Raw genomic sequence first — 21,279 nt, 5'->3', positions numbered from 1 at the left:
TACTAATAAAGTGCCCTTCTTCAAGCCTGACTATCCCAGATCTCACAGATGAAAGAAAGATTCACAGGCAAGTTCAGCAAACTGCCCAAGGTCACATTCCAAGGAAGAGACAAGTAAAAATACATAAGAAAAACCCTAAATTGATCTTGCCCTTAACATCCATAACATACATGCATGGTGTATGCACACAGAATTGGTCATATTGTTAATCTATACAAAAAATAATAAAAGGGTAATTAGCAAGCAGAAATAATACATATTTTAAAAAGGTAAGCAACTGCCTTTGCTGTAATAATTTTGTAAATTAAACCACTCAATAGAGAAATATTAGTTTGAGACTTAACATGTAAGTTTTTATATTTACCAGCATTGTTTATTATAGAAGTGGACGGAGACACACTTACCTGTCTATGCTTTTAGACTTTGCCAAAATTTCTTGTACAATTGAACAAGTTACCTGTATTTTCACTGTTTCAGAGGTCAGTTGTACACCTATATGTAGTTTTATTTCCAGCCATCCTTTGTCTTTCATATATGACAACAGCATGCTCTTCACTCCAGTGAAGAGCAATTTTTCATGCATGTGTTTGGTACCTAGTTCGATTTGTTGAAGCTGTTAGAAGGAATTTCTATATATTAATAAAATCAATAATAACATCCTTAAAGTAGTTAGGCTAAACCTTGCATTAATGTTAGACATCATATCTCACTAAATTATTATGATCAGTCTTGATTGGAATATATATGGGAATAACAGGCTTGAGCATAGCTTTGTAAGATTAATGGAAGATTCACTAGCCAATTTATCATTCTGGTAATTATAACTATATAGAAATCATTCCTTAAAAATATCTTGAAATGACAAATTGTCCCTTCAGATTTAGAGGCATTACACATGCATATTGAGGACAAAATTTCATCCATTTGGAGTCTCACAAGAAAGATTGTAATCACTTAATATTGTGTACTTTTTTTTTTTTTTTTTTTTTGTTTTGTTTTGTTTTTGGAATAATAAGATAAAGCTCAGCTCTGTTGAGGCCCTTTAATGCAAAGATAAAACTTTCCTAGTGGGCGAGAAATAGATCCCATCTTTAAAAGTTGGAGTAACATATTGAACCACATACAAGCCATGTCATAACAGCATTAGTATAAAATACAGCTGGTTGGCTTCCAGGAATAGTTTTTTATATAATAAAAGGATGTATGATTAATTTAAATGCAAGATTATCCAGTTTATTTTGGCCCTTTGACATTCGCCCCATCATAAAATTGATTGTACATCAAATCTTCAAGTCCTGCAAATTGTGTCTGCTCCATACTTTGGTTTTAAATACATAATTTGACACTGTACTAGTGAGAAATAAGAATCTGACCGTTTCAAAAATGAAAAAAAAAAAAAATAGACAAAATTAGAACTTGTGTTAACCCATTAAAGAAATGCACCTTTGTTCCTTTACATAGCATGAATCTCAAGATTATTTTCTTAAGTTGTTGAAAGCTGAGATAAATTTGCATCTTTGTCTTGACATGACTTACTAAAAATATTACTCAAGAATACTGCTGGAATAAAGCTAGTGTCTTAGTCCGTGGATTTTCTCTAGAATCAACAGGAAACATAGGCACTTTAACCAGGAAATTATTAATACAAAAAGAGAAGTAAAACAGGAACTATCACACTGCTTTTGTGAAATTCTACATCTGCACTGTATCTCAACTACTGTTGCCTGGGGTGGAGACCCAAAATAAAGGGCGGGGCACATAGATTGTCCTCATGTTTGTGGGAAACCCTCCGACTAGGAACGTGAAAGGCTAAAACTCAAACCCGTTAAATAGAGAAAGAGACTTGACTCTTTTGGGAGAGCTTGCTCACAAGAGATGTCTAAGTTTAAACAGAGACAGATTTTAGCCCTGTTTCTGACACTGGACGAGACACATTCCTCCGTGCAATTCCATGTGGAGAATTCTAGCTATTGGTCGGGAAGTGCAAAAATTTTATCAGGTCGGGACTTTACCGCCTGCACACCTGAGGGAGGATAAGTCCCATATGTAGCTCTTGCTCCCTGGGCCCCCCGTCGCCCTCGCTGCCGCACCTGCCCCTCCCGAGGCGGCTGTTCAGGGGAGCCGGGCCCGCCCTGAGGGGAACAGAGCCCGCCGTGAGGGGAACCGGGCCTGCCCTGAGGGGAACCGAGCCCCCCGTGAGGGGCCACCGAGCCCGCCCTGAGGGGAGCTCAACCCGCCCTGAGGGGAGCTCAACCCGCCGTGAGGGGAACCCGAGCCCGCCCTGAGGAGCTCAGCCCGCCGTGAGGGGAACCCGAGCCCGCCCTGAGGGGAACAGAGCCCGCCGTCAGGGGACACCGGGCCTGCCCTGAGGGGAACAGAGCCCGCCCTGAGGGGAACCCGAGCCCGCCCTGAGGGGACACCGGGCCCGCCCTGAGGGGACACCGGGCCCCCCGTGAGGGGCCACCGAGCCCGCCCTGAGGGGAACCGAGCCTGCCCTGAGGGGACACCGAGCCCGCCCTGAGGAGCTCAGCCCGCCGTGAGGGGACACCGAGCCCGCCCTGAGGGGAACCGGGCCCGCCCTGAGGGGAACCCGAGCCCGCCCTGAGGGGAACCGGGCCTGCCCTGAGGGGAAACCGAGCCCGCCCTGAGGAGCTCAGCCCGCCCTGAGGGGAACCGGGCCTGCCCTGAGGAGCTCAGCCCGCCCTGAGGGGACACCGAGCCCGCCGTGAGGGGAGCTCAGCCCGCCCTGAGGGGAACCCGAGCCCGCCCTGAGGGGAACCGGGCCTGCCCTGAGGGGAAACCGAGCCCGCCCTGAGGAGCTCAGCCCGCCCTGAGGAGCTCAGCCCGCCCTGAGGGGACACCGAGCCCGCCGTGAGGGGAGCTCAGCCCGCCCTGAGGGGAACCCGAGCCCGCCGTGAGGGGAGCTCAGCCCGCCCTGAGGGGAACCCGAGCCCGCCCTGAGGGGACACCGAGCCCGCCCTGAGGAGCTCAGCCCGCCCTGAGGGGAACCGGGCCTGCCCCGAGGGGACAGCGAGCCCGCCCTGAGGGGACAGCGAGCCCCCCGTGAGGGGAACTCAGCCCGCCCTGAGGGGACACCGAGCCCGCCCTGCGGGGAAACCGAGCCCCCCGTGAGGGGACCTCAGCCCGCCCTGAGGGGAACCGGGCCTGCCCTGACGGGAGCCAGGCGGGGAGGGGGCAGAGCCCGCCCTGAGGGGAACCGGGCCCGCCGTCAGGGGACACCGAGCCCGCCCTGAGGGGAGCCGGGCGGGGAGGGGCACAGCCCGCTGTGAGGGGAGCTCAGCCCGCCCTGAGGGGAACCCGAGCCCGCCCTGAGGGGAACCGGGCCTGCCCTGAGGGGAAACCGAGCCCGCCCTGAGGAGCTCAGCCCGCCCTGAGGAGCTCAGCCCGCCCTGAGGGGACACCGAGCCCGCCGTGAGGGGAGCTCAGCCCGCCCTGAGGGGAACCGGGCCTGCCCTGACGGGAGCCAGGCGGGGAGGGGGCAGAGCCCGCCCTGAGGGGAACCGGGCCCGCCCTGAGGGGAACCGGGCCCGCCGTCAGGGGACACCGAGCCCGCCCTGAGGGGAGCCGGGCGGGGAGGGGCACAGCCCGCTGTGAGGGGAGCTCAGCCCGCCGTGAGGGGAACCGGGCGCGGAGGGGGCAGAGCCCGCCGTGAGGGGAACCGAACCCACCGTGAGGGAACCGAGCCCGCCCTGAGGGGAACCGCGCCCGCCGTCAGGGGAACCGAGCCCGCCCTGAGGGGAGCCGGGCGGGGAGGGGCACAGCCCGCCGTGAGGGGAGCTCAGCCCGCCGTGAGAGGAACCGAGCCCGCCGTGAGGGGACACCGGGCCCGCCCTGAGGGGAACCGAGCGCGGAGAGGGCAGAGCCCGCCATGAGGGGAACCGAACCCACCGTGGGGGGAACAGAACCCGCCCTGAGGGGAGCCGGGCGGGGAGGGGGCAGAGCCCGCCCTGAGGGGAACCGGGCCCGCCCTGAGAGGAGCTCAGCCCGCCGTGAGGGGAGCCGGGCGCGGAGCGGGCAGAGCCCGCCGTGAGGGGCCAGAGCCCGCCCTGGGACGAGGCGATTCTCGGGGAGGGAGAAGGAGGCGGGGCACGGCCGCAGCCCCTGGGATGCTCAGGGCGGAGAGCGCCGTGCGGAGGCTGCGAGCTCCCTGCAGGCTTCCCCCTCCTCGGCTGCGCCTGGGCGGGAGCCCCCGGCGAAGGGCTGGGGGAGGCGCCTGGCAACAGATGGTTCGAGCCGGCTCCTGGTGCGGCCCGCATTGGCCAGCGGCGCGGGAAAGGGCGGGCGGGCGGGCGCGCCGCAGTGGCGGCTCCGCGGCGGGAGCGCAGCGCCCACAGCCCGGCTCGCTCTCCTCCCGCCGGGGTGCCGAGACCACCTGCGCTCCGGAACGCTGATCGCCTCTCGCGGCTCTAGCACCTGTGAGTGTCCGCCCGGCGGGGCTGCGAGCGGCGCCGCATCCTGGCGCAGCCGGCCGGGGCCCGCGGGACCGCTCCGGCGGCGGGCGGGAGGCCCTGGGGGCGCGAGGCCCGGAGGGCGCGGCCGCCGCCCGCGCTCGGGGCCGGGAACCGGCGCCGCCGCCTCCCCCAGTGTAACCGGTGCGCCAGGGGCACGGGAAGGGCCGGGGGGTTCGCCCCCGGCGGGGAGACGGGATCCGTGCCGGGGGAGTTTTCGTCACCTGTAGGTGAGGGGAAACCCCCGCTCCCCATTCCCGCTCCCCCTTTCCCTTTATTCCAGCTTCATCCATGCAGAGCCACTTGTAGTCAGTAATCACCGGGTTTCTGTCCTCGGCACCCGGCGGGGAGCGGAGGACGGACTGTCAGGTGGGGAGCTGAGATGCGGGGGAAGTGACTTGCCCAAGGTCAGTCTGAGAGGCGGTGATAAATAACGTGCTGTACTAAAAACTTAGGATTTCTAGCCCTGTGCTGGGCTGTTCAACAGCCCTGCAAGGCACCAGGCATAAATCTGGCTGAGCTGTAAGTAAGACTCTGATTAGCTAATTTTTATTTTTGGTTGTTGTTGTTTTGTTTTAAAAATATGTACGAATGTTAAAGCATGCAGAGGTGCAGCATCTGTGTCATCTCCTTTGTTTTCTCCAACCTTCAGATGTGTGAATGAAAGCGTAAGTGGTTATGCTTTTCTGTGACTAATGTTAAATTCAGTAGGAAATTAATGGTAAAAATACTATGTTATTTCTGAAACTTTTACCATGGCAATAAATTAGATTTTGGTGGTTTTTTCCCTATTAATAGTGAATGTCTTCTTATACCATCAGAGAGTTGTGAAAAGTCCTTAAATTGGTTAAGTGGCAGCTGCATTCCAAAATTAATCTGCAGTGCAATAGTTTTTATTCTCAGAGCATGTTTTTTTGCAGTGTTATCCTTGCATGCTACCCCAGAGTTTCTGCCTTACAATGGACAGAAAGAACACAACTCAAAAAGGACAGGAGGTGGGGTTAGGGTTAGGTGGGGTTTTTTAAAATGCTAAACTCATACATTTTACTTCTGTGACTGAAATAGGCACTCTGGGAAATCACAGGTTGCTTCTAAGGAAAGTTAAGGTACCCAAATCCTAAGAACTAACGTTTCAATACTTCAAATGCTTGGTACAACAAATACTTGGTAGGTGCATGATAAGAAGACAAGTACTTAATTTTTTATTTTCCCTTATATTACAGTACAGCATCATTTGAAGGAATTCTAAAATAACTGGACTCCTTTATGTCATCCATTCTTTATCAGAGGGAGAAAGAAGTAGTCAGTGTGGAAGACTTGAGTGGTTTAGAGAAAAATGATATGTTTCTGCTCTTAGGAAGCTTTTTTTCATAGGTAATATGTGCAGAGACAAATCACTTCACAAAATGTTACTTGGTTGTGCATACGGAAGGGTGGGACGATATGGTTGCCATCAAAGACAACACTGCAATGTGTCTTCTGCCTTCTAAGTCCCTGGGTAAATCTTCATCTCTTGTTGGACACCTAGCAGTATCATGGGGCAATGGGGTCTGTGGCCCAGTTGGGGTCTTCCAACTGCTCCAGATCCTAGCACACTGGTGAAGGTGGAGGCATCCGTAAGAGCAGATAAATGAGTTCTAACTAGTACATCTAAATCCCTATCTAATCATCTGTCTTTAGTCACGCGTCTGATAGTCTCACTCTAAGATCAAAGCAATCATTAAAATTTTTATTGCATTACCTTCCCTGTGATATTTGCATGGATTATCTTCTCGGTGCAGTCTGCTGGAGAGCAGACTTGCAACCAGCCAACCTTACATACAATACAAGACCCTGTAGGTTCTGTAGGTGTTCACAGTGTGACATTAATGGTGTTAAGTTAGCAACATCAGCAATATTAATTTATCTTTTTATTCAGACTGTGACATTTGTTTGGTAAAACAATCATTAAACGTTTGCAAACATTCTGTGTGCAGTAAAGATCTTGGGGCCCTGACAAATGAGAAAATTACAGGTTGTAGAAAAATGTAAATATTCTTTTGGAAGCTATTCTATGGCAAGACAAAAATGTTCCCCTCTAAGCAACAGAGGATTCATTTTCACCTCTGTAAAAAAAGCTGGTGACTGTTTTACATACTTAATACACATGTTGGTGTCTTCCTTTTGTTTGGGCACTGCTGTCAAATTGTATTTGTCCTGGTTTTGTTAGGCAAGTAGTCCAGCACTTCACTGTAGAAAAGTATTGTAGTCTCAGTTTACTTCTCTTGTAATCTTCTGGAAAATGTTGATACTGTCTTACTTTTTCATTTTTAACAGTTTTAGTTCACTTGTTAAGTCCTTTTCCATCAGATGGCTACATGTAATACTAACTTACATGTTTAATTGGTGAATGCATTAACCATGGCTTTAGGGATGGCCTTTAGGGAGAGGCTTAATCTAGTTTCAGATAATCCTTGTGATTTTTACTCTTCCTGTCTCCAGCAGAGTAAGGATTTGTAGTGTCACGTTGGAGTACTAACCTCACTAGCTACAGAACATAAAAGCTTCAACAATGTGATGCATTTAGAGTAGCTTATTACCTAGTACAGTTTAAAGTATATTTTATAGCTTCTGCACCCATATTCTAAAGTGTGACTGACTACTATATTTCAGCCAGTGCCATTTATCTCATTAAACGTACAGCTGAAGTTACTGTGACTTCATCTTGCTTTTATCTTGTAATGTGGCTGCAGTTTGAAAAGAATCAGACAGCCTTGATAGTCATTTTCAAAATTACAAAAATAATTTTCAGATACCTCAATTTTTTTTGCTAGTCTTTGCAAGAATGGAGATGTTACAAGCAATTAAAAGAACAATTATATTAAATTTCAAAAATATTAAGCATTACTGGAAGATTTAACGTGTAACTATCAAAAATATTTCATGGCTGCTGTGGTGGATAAAGCTAAGTTAGTCCCTTACTTTAATTACATGTGTGAGGAAATTTAATGGGGACTATGTAGTAAGGAAATTTTATGTCAGAAGCAGAGAAGCTATTAACACTAAATTTGAGCTCTTAATTTGCATGTTAGTGTATGCTAAGCAGCTTCATCCTCATCAGCTGGTGTCTAGATAGGTGCCATTCTGCATTACTAAATAAACACAAGATGGTTGGTGTTGAGCACCCAGCCTCCATTGGAAACCACGGTTGCAAAATGGTTTTGATTTAAAACAAATCTAAACCAAGGTCACAATTTTTCAGTATGCTGATTATCCTTATAGACATGTGTGCATAGCAACATAAACTTAAATATCTCATTGGCACTGGTGTGCAGCGCATATGTCATTAATCTTAAGGAATGCAGTGTAGTTATGAGGTGTAATATTAAACAATTTTTTCGGTTGTGCTTTTGAATTAAAATCCTCAAACCAAGCCTGAAATAAAATTTGAAAGCATCATAGGTAAGGACAGGTAAATGTCTTTCAAATGTCTGGTCTCAATTTTCAAAAAATCTGCTCTGGATTTATCTCAGTGACTCAGTTAATTTGACACTTGATCATAGTCTTAATTTTTATGTTCTGGTGAGAAAAGTGTCACGATTAGCAGATCAGGATTTTAAAATACTGAACCACAACACACCAGGTTTATACTCTTGATTTCTGCTATTTCGTATCCCTTTTTTATACACTGAGAAAGTGGACTGTCTAGTTTTGATTTATTTTGCACAGCACAAACTAAGCTTATTAAGTTCAAGTCAATTAAAATGAAATATTTGAGTGTATGTCAGCATCCCAGAAAATTGTATTGTGTAATCCTGCCCTTCACTATTCTGACAAGCTGAAGAAATGTTTCCAGTAGAGGAATCAATCAGAAGAAATGAAACATTTGTGGGGAGATGGGGCGGGGGGGGGAAGGCAAAAATAATGTGTTCTGTAAATTAATTTGCCTTTGAGTGAACTCCTGCTACATCTAGAAAGGTTATAGAATAGAACCTGATACTGCAGAACAGTATTCCAAATGTTTGTTGTATTCACCTTCTGTACTGGGCTGCCCCAGAAGGGAAGATCATCAGCTGGGGAAGTAGCTTCCTTTGAACCTCTTATCCCAGATTCTGTTCCTGTTTTACAGTAGCCTTAGGAAGAGTGTCTGATTCCTCTTGGTTAAATGTATCTCCAGTGTTGCACTGCGTTCTGAAGGAAATAGTCCAAATTTACTTTTTCTATTATATTATCTGTCATTAAAGAAAAAAATGTTAAACTTGTTCTGTGTTATCTTCTTTCCTTTGTTAGGGTGTATTCTGTAGAAACCACAGAGAAGTTATTGTACTTAAGTGGAAACCTCTGCAGAAGATGTCAACTGTTCTTTGTGGTAGGAGCCTTAAATGGAGTTCCAAGGTGAAATTAGTTACTGCAGATAGGAACTTGTTTTATTTCTGAAGTAGGATTTAGTCATGATATTACAGTAATCCTGTTCATGGTGTGTAAGTTGCAGAAAATGCAAGGCTGAGCTAAAAATCTCTTCCAATACAATGCAGTTTGCTGCAAATTCTTCTGATCTGTCAGACTTCTTCTTGAGTCCCTTGATATTTCTTTCCTTTAGAAAAACTTGTGTGACAATTTCGAAGTAGTTAGTCTATTTAAATGACAGAAAAGAAGAGAGAGAGAACATGCTACCGTAGCCACTTTCCTAGCTATATTCATGTGTACCTAGTTGGGGTGCACAACATTATCCATTTCTACCTTACTAAATAGACCAAGGATGGTGCATATCTGGTTTCAAGACTTTATTTGAGGGTGGGTTTATAAACAATATTATCATGCATATACAGAAAGTGATGAAAACATGTTTTGAACAATGGAGTACCTCAGTTTGTATCAGCAGAAATTGGAAAATAACTTGGTGTGTGTTTTATTGGTGTACTTAAAAAATACCTGTTTCAGAATCTCAGAAGTAAGGCTAGTACTGGGCCACTGCAGATAAGTAACAGCCTGGCCTAATCCAGTATTCTTATTCTCACACCAAGGCAGTTACAGAGGCCTGACAAGCTCAGTGTCTTGTCGCTTGTTGCGGCTGATAATAGGTACTTTAGCGTGTAACAAGAATATGGATGTAAAGAGATAGGATACTGAGAAGCAATTCTGTGAGTTGTGCTGGGTTTACATGTCACAATTAGTAACCCTTGATGGAATTTCTTTGTCTATAAATGTATGTTTTCACTAAATTGAACCTGTACTGCTGTTTTAACAATTCTTGGCAATTTATGTTTGGATTGTGCTTTCACAAAAATTCTTGAAGCTTCTTCTGGGTGGTAGTTTGCAGTTTTGAGTTCTTTGTTGAGTATGGATCAGTAAGGTGATATAAAGAGAAGGGAACTAACTTGAAGATATGTGTGTAATTATGATTAGAATAAGATTGTTGAGGAAAAAAAGACAGATGAAAAAGAGAGGAAATTGTTAGAAAAATGGCAGGTTGAAAGATAACATTTCCAATGAAAGAAAACACTTAATGATTGTGACTTAGTTTTTGAAAAAGTAAGACTTGTTAATTTAAAACTATATTCTAAGTCCCAAGTAAACTTTGTATTCAGGAGCAGCAGCATTTAGAATTGCTTCTCTATGAATGTGTTTGTATATTGTGAAGGTTATTGTGTTAAGTTGGAATATGGTAAGGATTTCTTTGGCTCTTAATAGGCATAGAGCTGAGGCACTTAATAAACTAATTTCCCAGGAAGCCTTTTATGGGTTGATTTACTACTGTATTGTAAAAAGATGTCTCAGGAGCATAATAACATTTAGCTGGCTATAAATTTTAGATTTTACTGAACATTCCACATCATCTGCTGGAGGATGGGGGGAAGGCAAATTCCAAACAACGACACCAAAGCATATGGTATGGAAACCATATTGTATTGGGAGACGATTTGCTTGGTGGTTCTTCTGATGTCTAAATGTTGTTATGTTTTACATCATCTGCTCTAGAAACCCTGTGCTGCAGAAATCATGCATTCACATGATTATGAAGCTAGACTGAATATTACTACAGAATAGAATTTTGTTAAACACTGATTTTTTTTTTCCAATTGTGATATTGATGCAAGTTCTGGCAGGAGAATGCATTTCTGTAGCTCTGCATGAAGTGAAGAAAAGTGTTAGGTTTATAGGTTACTAATGCAGGTGCTGTATGTCTCTGAATTTTAGGAAAGCTACATGCTTATAATAGAAAAAAGTTACTGCAGAGAATTAAAGGTTTTGAAGTTCTTGCTTTAATCTATTTACTTTTTTCATTCTATCTAATCCTGTTTCAAGACCTTAAGATCAATCTACTAAAAAAAAAAATAAATCAACCCCACTGGTTTGAAATACATTATATAGGATTCTTGGTAATTCATTCGGTCTTTCAGAACCCTCTTCTTTAGTGCAGACTGATGCAAATCTGTTGGGTACAAACAGGTTCTAAATATTTATTTAGTATTGCCAATTCTTGCAGTGTTTGGAATATTGGGCTTCTCATGTTAGAGGTGCTGAGGTTTGTTGTTCATAAGAGACTATATTGGGACAAAATACTTATATATGTTATTTAGGTGCTGATCAAAGTCATTAAAACCTAATGTTCTGGGTTTTTTCTTAACCCACATGACTTTTTTTTTTTAGACCTGTGTATTGACTACTTTCTTTCCAACCTTGTTTTGGAGGAAAAGCTTACTTAAATATTTTTCAGTGCATAAAAACCCTAGAATTCAAAACCCTAGACTGCATACGATGTTAAATATTCAGTATTTGTGCGTGTATTTGAATACTTAGATTCAGAACGATTTAAGTTGTATGCATGTGTGCAGACACTGTATTTTGTTTCATCAAAATAATGTGACATCAGTTAAAAGTGGTATGAATCATGACAGACATGGTGCCCTGGTATCTAAGATACATCAGCGTGCTGATAAGTTACTTGCTTTCCTGCTGTGAGAACTGGTTGCTGTATTTGATTCTTTAGCGGAATACAAACTAAATTGAATCTGCAGTGACCTATATTGTGCTATAGCTAATGACCCAGTTAACCTCTGGTTAATTTTCTGTCTCTTGGTGTCCTGGGAACAGGGACATGTTTATTTCAGTAACCACAAACCTTTAGAAATGTGCCACTGGCATTTATCATTCCAGAGCTCTGTGTTTTAACAGAAATTAGCTAATGGGCCATGGGGGTCTGCAGAAGTTGTAGAATGCCAATGAGGAGCTTTCTTTCACTTTTCCTCCACCCTGATTTACATGACTAAGCTTTTAGCTTTTCTTGATTTTGTTTTTGTTTCTCGATTATTGATCTGTCTCCTGTAGAGGAAACAAACTATTTGCTTAAAGTGCAGGAGTACATTACTGCTGGCAGCTTCCCAGGAGCTCCTCTCTTTTTTGTGCTTTAAATTAAGCTAGGAGCAGTACAGATGTTGGCAGAGAAGTTTGCAACTGATTCCATTCTATTATTGAATGGCTGTGTTATGCAAATAAATCTGAATATAACCATAAAATAATACTGAAGATCTTGTCTAGGTGCAGATCTGAATACCACTTTTCTGATGCAAATGGGATTCTCTGGCATCTGGGTGGGCTCATCCATGAAGTATATGTTCTTTTTAAGGAAGTGAAGTTATAAAACAATCAGCTGAAAAACAGGGAATGATTATTCACACCCATTTGTAGCAGCAGTTCATACTGTCTGTGTCACAGATCTATTAAGTAGTGGATAATCCAAAACAACCTGAACATTTCCTGACCATTGGAGCATTGAGTGCTTACAGGGTGAGCCCTTGAGAAACAGCTGTTCTAGAGCCAGTCCTTTCTGTGCTGTCTGTTCCTTGAAGCTTTTACCACAAATTTCCTTTGGAGATAAAATCCTTACTTAGTTTTTTGTTTTGCCTATGGCAGGAACAGGAACAGCTAGGAATGACTTACTGAATGCTCTGCAAAAAGCTGATGGGAACACTTCTACAGCAACCCTGAGTTCTTTGTTATCTGTGTAGAAATATGGGTTTGGCAGGGGAGTGTGGAATTTTGGGCTGTTACAGGAGACTTGTTCAGACACTTGTTTTATTTTGGGACTTTTTATGACATAAGAATTGCTTCTTGGTGGTGATACGTACAAATATGCAATATCTAGAGGAACGGGAGAAATTCCCATGAACAGACTCTTGGGAGCTTGGTCTGTTCAGTCAGATGGCTTAGGGTACCACACCAAATCATTGGTGTCTTTGCTTGGTATATGCCATGGGTATGTTCTGAAATTTCTCTTGAGATCAGCTACCTGCGCCAACTGGGAAGAACTGGCCTTATCTGGAGAACTGGACTTATCTGTCCTCATTTCCTTGTTACCTGTAAAGCACATTGAGCATAATAAAAACATTCTTGAGACAACACTGTACTGTGGTGTTGCTTGCTGTGAAACCACTGCCATCCAAATGGGACTTTAGTGATATTCTACCTGGTGGTTAAACTGATTTTTTCCTCTGTTTTAAGAGCATGTATGTAAAAGATCCACCACATTGCATCCTACTGGGCACTGCAGCCCTTCTCCTTTTCATAAAGTTGGAAAAAAAACCAGTGCATCTATAGAAATAATACTGAAGTTGTGGTTTGTTATGTGGTTACAATTTGGCTTTGTGCCTAAATATAAATAATGTAAAAGTGTCCTGTATTTTCCTGGGATTTGTTTTGTTTTGTCTTTCTTGTGGCAGCAGAAGATGTAGAATATCATCCTCTGTCTTGGTTTTCTTGAAAATTAAGTTGAAATGTAAATCCCTCTCTCTTTACTGACTGGAGCATCTTGAAAATGAGAACTTTTTCTGTCAGTCATCTGAGAGTACAGGGAATTCCATGTATAAAGGCAGTTAAAGTGCCCCACAGCTTAGTCCCTGGTCTTTTCTTTTTATGAGCTTATTCTGTCAGGGTCTGTTAGTTTTGGTATTGTTAGCTGTTTAACAGGATTTCAGACTTGGCGGTGGTCTCCATGGGTCCTTTGCCTGTTTCAACTCCAAATATTCCTACTGCTAGAGGAAAAAACCAGCTGTGACTGACAAGATAGGAATGACACACAGTGTAATTACCTTATTCATAAATTTATAAGGGAATTTCTTCTCCTGGTTGAAAAGAACCAGATTGCAAACTTTTGAAAGAGTTGTGAGTATGCTTTTTATGTATTTCAAATCCTAATCTCAGGGATATCTCTTGTGATTAAAAAGAAATCAATGAGAGAAGTTATTCCTGTATAGATATATCTGGTGTTTCTATTAATTTGTACAAATTTGCAATTGCTGCTATTAAGCCAAGAAGAACTTTTTCAGATAGAAGGCTGAAACTGAATTCCTTCAAGACCAAGTAAGAAAAATATACTGAATTTATTATACTGTGTTCTGGATAATGTTCTCATGTGGAATGTGTTCAGGTTAAGTTTTGTGAGTAAAAATAACTTTGCCCTCTTGTTGATGGGGCAATCTGATGTCATGCATTCATTTATCACAAGTAATTTCTGAGTACCTCACAGTGCAATGAACTGTGATTAACTTTTTAAGGTGAAGATAGGAAAGTGTGAGAGTGACAAAGGCAAAAGTTAAAACATTTCTGAAATATTATATCAGAAGGAAATTTCAGAAATTCTCTTCCCTGAATGTGAATATTTGAAAGGCAAATACGTAAAAAACAGAGCTGGATTTTAATCTTTGAAACGTGACTATAAGTTGTCTGTTAATGACATTCATGAATCTAGTTGTTTAGCTTAATGGATATAATTTCAAAAACCTTCTTCTCAGAAGTTAACATGTAAATTGCCATACAGCTTTAGGGGGACTACAGGAAGTTAGTGCTCTGTTTATGGGTACTGATTCCATTACTACGCCCAAGATTTGAATACATATTTAATGTATTCAAATCTATCCTGCTATGGTTTTCTTTTTACACACTATACCTAAAAACTCTGAAACAAACTACCAAGCTTTTAATTATCTGCCTCTTTTTCTCTTTTCTCCTCTTGATGCTTCCTAATAGTTGTGAGAAGGACAGCAATTCATCTGCCAAGTAGTTTTCAACACAGAGTGCAGAATTCAAGTAACTTCTGTCAATCCACTTTTCTTCCAGGCAGAATTTAACAAGACCTTGTGATCTCCCCAGGCACTGCAGATGCTCAAGATTGAAAAAAGAAACTCCCTTATATCACAGTGTTTTCCTAAATCAAATACAATGCTAAAGCCTTATTGAGAATGTTTATAGAAATAATAAAGCATGGCTGTATTGAATTTTATTGAACTAGTTTTCATCATTTCAGCCCTTGAATATATGTAAAATAATTAGGATTTTTTTTTTTACCATCCAACAGTCTTGAAGCCTGCAAGTGTCCCTCTTCTATTAAACCAAACTGGCCGAGTAAAACTCTGCAGCTGGAAAGTTTTCTGGATGGAAAAATATTCTTGATTTGGAAGGTGAGAGGCAGCTGTTAAACCCATGAGTTTAATACCGAAATGAATCTACGTATGCCAGGACAAGAATAGAATATGGCATTAATTTGGAGTCAAGTGACTTCAGTACAGTTGCACTGGGATAATTCAGTAGGAGGAGAAAAGGCACTAACTCTTTCCTCTTTAGACCATTTCTCTTTGAGGATGTCTTCTTTACCATTCAGGAAAAAAGTTGGCATTTAGGCAGATCTACTCCATTGTATCTCTTGTTGGTTGTATCACAAGTAAGCTTCTTCCTATGTGTATTTGTGGAGATCTTTTGAAGTTTTGTTCACTTCACATATTTTAAAACTCAAGATTGATAATGAAGGGAAAGGCAACTTTAAAAAAAATTCTGGTTATGAATCTTGAATCATCTGCTATGTGTGACTATGCTGTACACCCAGCCCCATGGCTCTGTAGGAGATGGACTGAGAGATCTCTGCTCTTGAATTGACGATCCATGTGTTTTAATGTGATACATGTTATGGAAATTTGGAATTCATTACTTTGAGTTTTTTTGTGAAGTGTCTTTAAATGCGTGCACAAAGCCTATAAACAATTTATATGCAAATGTTGGTCATTCACTTGCACATTGAACTTTAACTCTTCCTTTTTTATTCTGCATCTTTTTTTCATGTTGACTACAAGCAGAACCCAAAGAGGTTTTAAAATGAATTTTATTAAAATGTGAAATGAGAAACATTTTTAGACTTGTAGCATTAGGGAACTTCTCCAGTGCTTGCCTTGCCTAAGGTATGAGATAACATGGGTACAGAGGAAAAAGCTGCATGTTCAATATAAATGTAAAAAAGGTTTAGATGCTGCAGATTATCAATTGCTTTGCATGAATAATTATAGCATCTTGCAAATATGTAGGATTTGGCTGAAACCAAAACTGCAAATTATTTATAATAGCACTGCATTCAGATTTAAGTTCCTGGAAAATCTTTCCCAGTCAAGAATGTCACACTCTAGAGATGAAACTATAGACAGTTTATACCATGTAAATCTTGTTGTAATAATAGCTTCTTTGAGCTTTAGAATATTTTTAGGAACTGTGGCTTTTTGATAAGGAAATAGTATATAAAGATGGTGATATAATGACTTTGAAGTGAATATTGTCATTTGTTAGATGTTTTGTTTTATAATTGTAGTATCCATGACAATTTAGAGAATATTGAGAGAGTGAGAACCAAAACATTATTCTAACAATGTAAGTTCTATTTACTGTCATGGCTATGCATGGAAATAGCTGTTAAAGAAGCTTATTAATACCTGACAGTGTGTTGCAGAGAGTACTGTATTCCTTGTGGTCCACAAAGTGTTTATGAAAATATGACTGGTAGCAAATTTCGCTTGTCTTATTTTCTTCAAATGTTATATTATCTAGGCCATAGAATAAAATAGTTTTGTAAATAATTTAGCATCAAGTTTTTGCGAGCTCTGCACTGGATCTTAAAATTTAAGCACATTCTAGTTTAAACTAACACTTCAGAATAACAAATTAATGAAATATAGCATATGCTTCCTATAGAAAAATATCTGTAACTGTTTTTTTATTTTGGAAGAAAAATGTCTTTCCAAGTTGGAACAACAGTTGTTAAAACTAGTGGAAAATACAGTAGATAGTTGTTAATGTCCACAGAATAATGCTGACATTTTCCCCCAAAGTGCACCTTTTGTCTTAAAGGATTTTCACAATAAAAGTACCATGCTCTGTAATAGACATTTATGTCAAAATCAAGATGCGTGACATGTGGTTAAAAGATGAGTACAGTTGGTATTTGAACATCAGTTTTTATTGGTGCTGTTCCTACACTCTGTACACGTCAAGGCAATTAATGGCAGTCTTGCAATCCTTCAAGAAAAATTAATTATTCCTGCTAATTCCCAGCTCTTGTGCTTCCTTAAGCCTGTTTTCTTATAGCCCAGCAGGTTTGGAGAGCTGGTGTTTGTTTATACAGAATATTTCATTGCTTTGAGGGGAGGATGTGAGCATTTAAAAATTCAGCAGCTGTTTCAGGTCTCTTACAGTTTAAGCAGCTCCTTCGTTTTGAATGATTTATTTAGTTGGGTTCTTGTTGAGACATTAGCAGCTTACAGAGACTGTAACTATGTGAAAAAAAATCCCAATTTGTCAGCTTGGGGGAAGGGGAGTCCTGCAGTCAGAAAGCAAAAAGTTCATTTTGTGGGTGTGACATGTTGGCTATCCCCAGATACCATTCGGAAAGAAAAGTGACTATCAGCCATGCATTAGTTATTAGAGACTGGAAAGTGGAGAAGGAGTGGGGGGGGGAATGAGGCTAAAAGGAGGTAGCAGAGATTGGATTAGGGTATTCTGAAAGACTTGAGAGAAGTTACATCTCTGCACATTTTATGCCTTAGAGGGAAAACTAAAGTCGTCAGAACTATGAGCAGATAGGAAGATGAAGCTCAGCTTTCTCCCAGCTTGAGAATAAGATACAGTACATGAAGTTAAAAAGAAATAACTGCAGTGCTAAATAAGATATGAGTGCAAAGTGTGTACCTCTTAACTGACTCATCTGCTATGACAGTTCACAACAGTAGGAAATTTTTCAGATGTATGGCACAAAAAATAATTCAAAATGAATTTACAGTAATGATGAAGTCATTAGACGCAAACTTCATCTGCAGGTGTAAAGTGATAATTTCTAGAAATCAAGAAGAATGATGGATATCACCTGCGCAAGTTGGCATGCTTTGGCTGAACATGTATTGCCAGGGTGATAAAGGATTTCACCTTTTTTTGTTTACTGATGCCTGTAAATTTGTGCAGTGTTTTAGATGAGTTCTGAGGATAATATGCAAGAATAGAGTTCACTATAGACTAGTTAAAAATATGTACTGTTTTAAAAATTCTGCAGTGGATGCTTGGAAATTGAATGATGATATATGCCTTGCTAGCCACAGCAAGTTTTGCTTTTCAGTTTATCTTTCATTTAGTCATCTCATCTATTAAAAATGACACTATCTAAAGAGAAAGGATCAGTTAAAGATGACTGGGACAAATTGCACTGTCTGTGACACTTGTAGAGGTAAATTTATTTGATTGTTTAACCAGGTGCACATTTGTCATGCAGGAATTATGGTTATTACTGTGCTTGAGGGGAGCCGTTTTAATGTTTCTGCCCCCTATGAAATACAGCACTTCAAATAACAGCAGAAATAGAAAATTATGTCCAGGATCTTTAATCTCATTCAGTACAACCCTGAACCCAGGGAGGGATGACTAGTCTTAAAATAATCTGCAATAGTGTCCCAGTGAACTCCAAGTAAGAGTAAGTTAAATCCAGTGTATGTTTGTCTACAGAGGTAGCAAGCAAGTTAGCCACTGACATCTTTTTTCATGGATTTCTGACTTTATTGATGTCGAACCATTCATCTGACCTTTCATCCTCCATGAAAGGGGAACTATGATTTGGTCCAAAACTGACATTTGTAATACATCTTTAATGTGTTCTGATGCACTTGAAAAAGTGTTCTAGTACAATATGAGGTTCTACTGGGCAGAATGGATTGTACTGTGCATAGTTAAAAGCACACACAGGTTGTAGGTTCTCTTAATGTTTCTGCTGTGATGTTATAGGCCAGAAAGGTGCTTGGCTTTGGAAGGAAGCAGAGACAACTGGCACTAGGAGCTTTATGGTTTTGATGAAGTGGATTGCAAGTAAGAAGAGATGGCAGTAAAAACAGAGGGACTGAACTTTACAGGCCTATGGATCAATGTAAGCTGTACTGAGCAGAACACTGGAATATGATTTGTGAAGCATCCCCTATACTGGCAAAGGGATGAACTGAATAATAATCTAACATGGGACACAGTTCATGGTTATACCCTTCATTTTGGGCTGTCTGTAGAGCTGAATAGAGATTAGTGATAAACAGTTTTTCTTTCTGCTTTATTTTCTTTGTGCCCATGAGCTTTGCTAATATGTTTTAATAAAAAGCTGAAGCTGATTCTATGCACTGCTCAGGCTTTAGGCCTGAGTGTTTATGCTGCCTTCTAATACTGCCTCAGAGGTAGTGTTTGTGTATTTCTGAGAATATCTATGTAAAAGTGTAGGCCTTGTTGAAGAAGTGTGTAACCTCTCTATTTGCTAATTTTAAGTGGATTTTTCCCTTTCAAGGCCTCTGGGTATGTTCATAAAGGACTATGAAGCTGTAATAGTCACAGCCCTACTGGTGAAGTGCACACTGTTCCAGAACATAAAAATGATTTGTTTATTACCTGTGATATCATGACTTGTTTCCTCGAGCAGTAATTGATGTCAATTATAGATGATGTCTATACACTGGAAATTGTGTTGTTTATCTGCTGAGGACCTTGATAGTGTGATCTTCTAACTCGGCTACAGTTGTATAGATTCCATCTGTAGTGCAAAAATTGTCTAGGGACATAAATTACAGCAATTAAAATTAGCTAGAGGAGAGAGAATGATGCATTATTAATTGGCATAGTCATTAAAGGGCTGAAAAGAACCTAAAAGAGATACAATGTCAATACACAAGCAGTAAAAGTGACATGCAGTGTGCAAAGACCAGTGATTGTATTCAAAGCCTAAGGCCATTAATACACAGGCAATTATGTGGAATTTTTTGACAGTGGATTAAGATCACTCCAACGTACTAACAATATGATAAAATGGAAATTTTAAAAGAATGGTGCTGTTCAGATGCCTTCTCTGAGGACTGGAATAGTAGTGCAATTAATTTCTACCTAAAGAATGTGTAGCACTTTATTTTAAAGAAATTGGAAACAACAAAGAATTGTAAGGAAATCCCATCTGTAATTTGGTGAATTTAAGCAGAAAATTAACAATTTTCAGCATTAAATATAATGATCTGAGCTCATATAAAGCAGATTAAACCCTGGTACACTTAAGAATGAAGATGTAATTAGGAATCTCTTTATGCCTCAGAAACAAAGTCTTGTCTGTGTCATGCTAAGAAATAAAGCAGTGTGAGTAAGAGGCTCCTGGTAATGTTGCTGTATATCAGCTGCTTAATTTTTCATAAAACTTCTTGTCAGTAAGTTTCAGTGTTTTACCTACCTCAGCTAATTTGCTTTATTGGAAATAATTCTTGTTTTGTAAAATAGTTGACTTGTAGTGCTATAAATGAGGGGGAAAAATGGGAAAAGGATCTGTTTTTAATGAGAGAACAGTTTTAATAATTGATTTGCAAAACAAAGTAGGCTTCAAATACTGGAGTTGTTAGGACAGTGGTTTACTTGTTTTGACAACTAGTGAGATGATATATGTCTGCTCACTGCTGAGTGGAGAGTTAAAACTCCAAAGCAAACATCTCCAATTTTCCTCATCTAAGGGAACCTTGGGAATTTTTGGCTTTTAAAAAACTTGCCAATGGTTTCCTATTCTACTTGCTAAGAATTCAGATTTCTAATTCATCTCACTGTCTACTCTAAAGTTTAAACATTGAATGTGATTAGCTTTGCTGAACAGATGTCAGATTGAATGGCCTCTGTTGATTCAGAGAATCTGAGTAGTGTCAGAGTTCAGTTACTGTGCTTTCAGGAAGGCCTCCTGTTGCCAAAATGAGCTTTCTTTTTTCTATTTCCAATTTCTATGCCAGAGTCTGCATCAGCATGCAACTGGACTCAAGAAAAGCATGTGTATATAGCCACTGAAAGAGCAATACAAGTGTACAGCTACATCTTCTCTAAGCCACCCATGCATTACTTGCTCCACTAGCAAGTTGAGGGGGGCTCCCTGTTTGCCTGTATTAGACCTTTTTGCCTGAATGAATATTTTTGACCAGTTATCCTTGTGGATACTGAGAAGCAGATATGCCATAACTCCTGTAGTTGTTGAGCAGTGGTTAAAATCTACCATGTAACCTCAGAGACAGCAAGAGCAAGGCCAGCTTTACCTCTGTGTTTGGTGTAGTAGGAGAGTTTGTTGTTCCAAGTTTAATGATTCAGCACTATCACTCTGAAATGGTTTTATTATATCCAGCACTTTATTATTTTAGCTTTAGATACTTTGCTGTTACATCTTCAACACTGTGTTGGTTTCAATTAACTATTTGGTAGTCAGAGGGGTGTCTTATGATACAGTGTGCTTTGTTATTGCTTTTGTTGTCTCAGGATGTTTCTGTGATTCAGTGCATGATAGAACCAGAAATTGTGGAATTCAAGGTCTCTGGGGTCTAAGTAACTAACAAGCTTCCACTATTCCATTCCTGTCTTCCATTAATTTTGCTGTTGCTCTTTTCAGACTGTTCGACTGTGTAACCAATTCATTGCCTGAAGCTGTAATCATGTCAATCATTAGAATCGAACCAAAATGGTGAATATTCGTTTCAAGTCATATTAG

The 21,279-nt window shown here is 41.4% G+C and overlaps 1 protein-coding gene across 1 annotated transcript in view; it reads left to right on the top strand.

Moving 5' to 3' along the window:
• Positions 1-4,325: 4,325 nt before the first annotated feature.
• Positions 4,326-21,279, top strand: part of SULF2 (sulfatase 2) — a 76,764-nt gene continuing 59,810 nt past the window's right edge. Inside the window, exon 1 of the mRNA XM_083873228.1 lies at positions 4,326-4,436. The gene's annotated coding sequence lies outside the window, so the exon portion shown is untranslated. The remainder of the gene's footprint in view (positions 4,437-21,279) is intronic.

This window comes from Zosterops lateralis (genome assembly GCF_965231275.1).
Source record: "Zosterops lateralis genome assembly, chromosome: 16".
Lineage (NCBI taxonomy): Eukaryota > Metazoa > Chordata > Aves > Passeriformes > Zosteropidae > Zosterops > Zosterops lateralis.
Note: the sequence above shows the minus strand (reverse complement) of the source record. Positions and strands in the feature narration are given on the sequence as shown.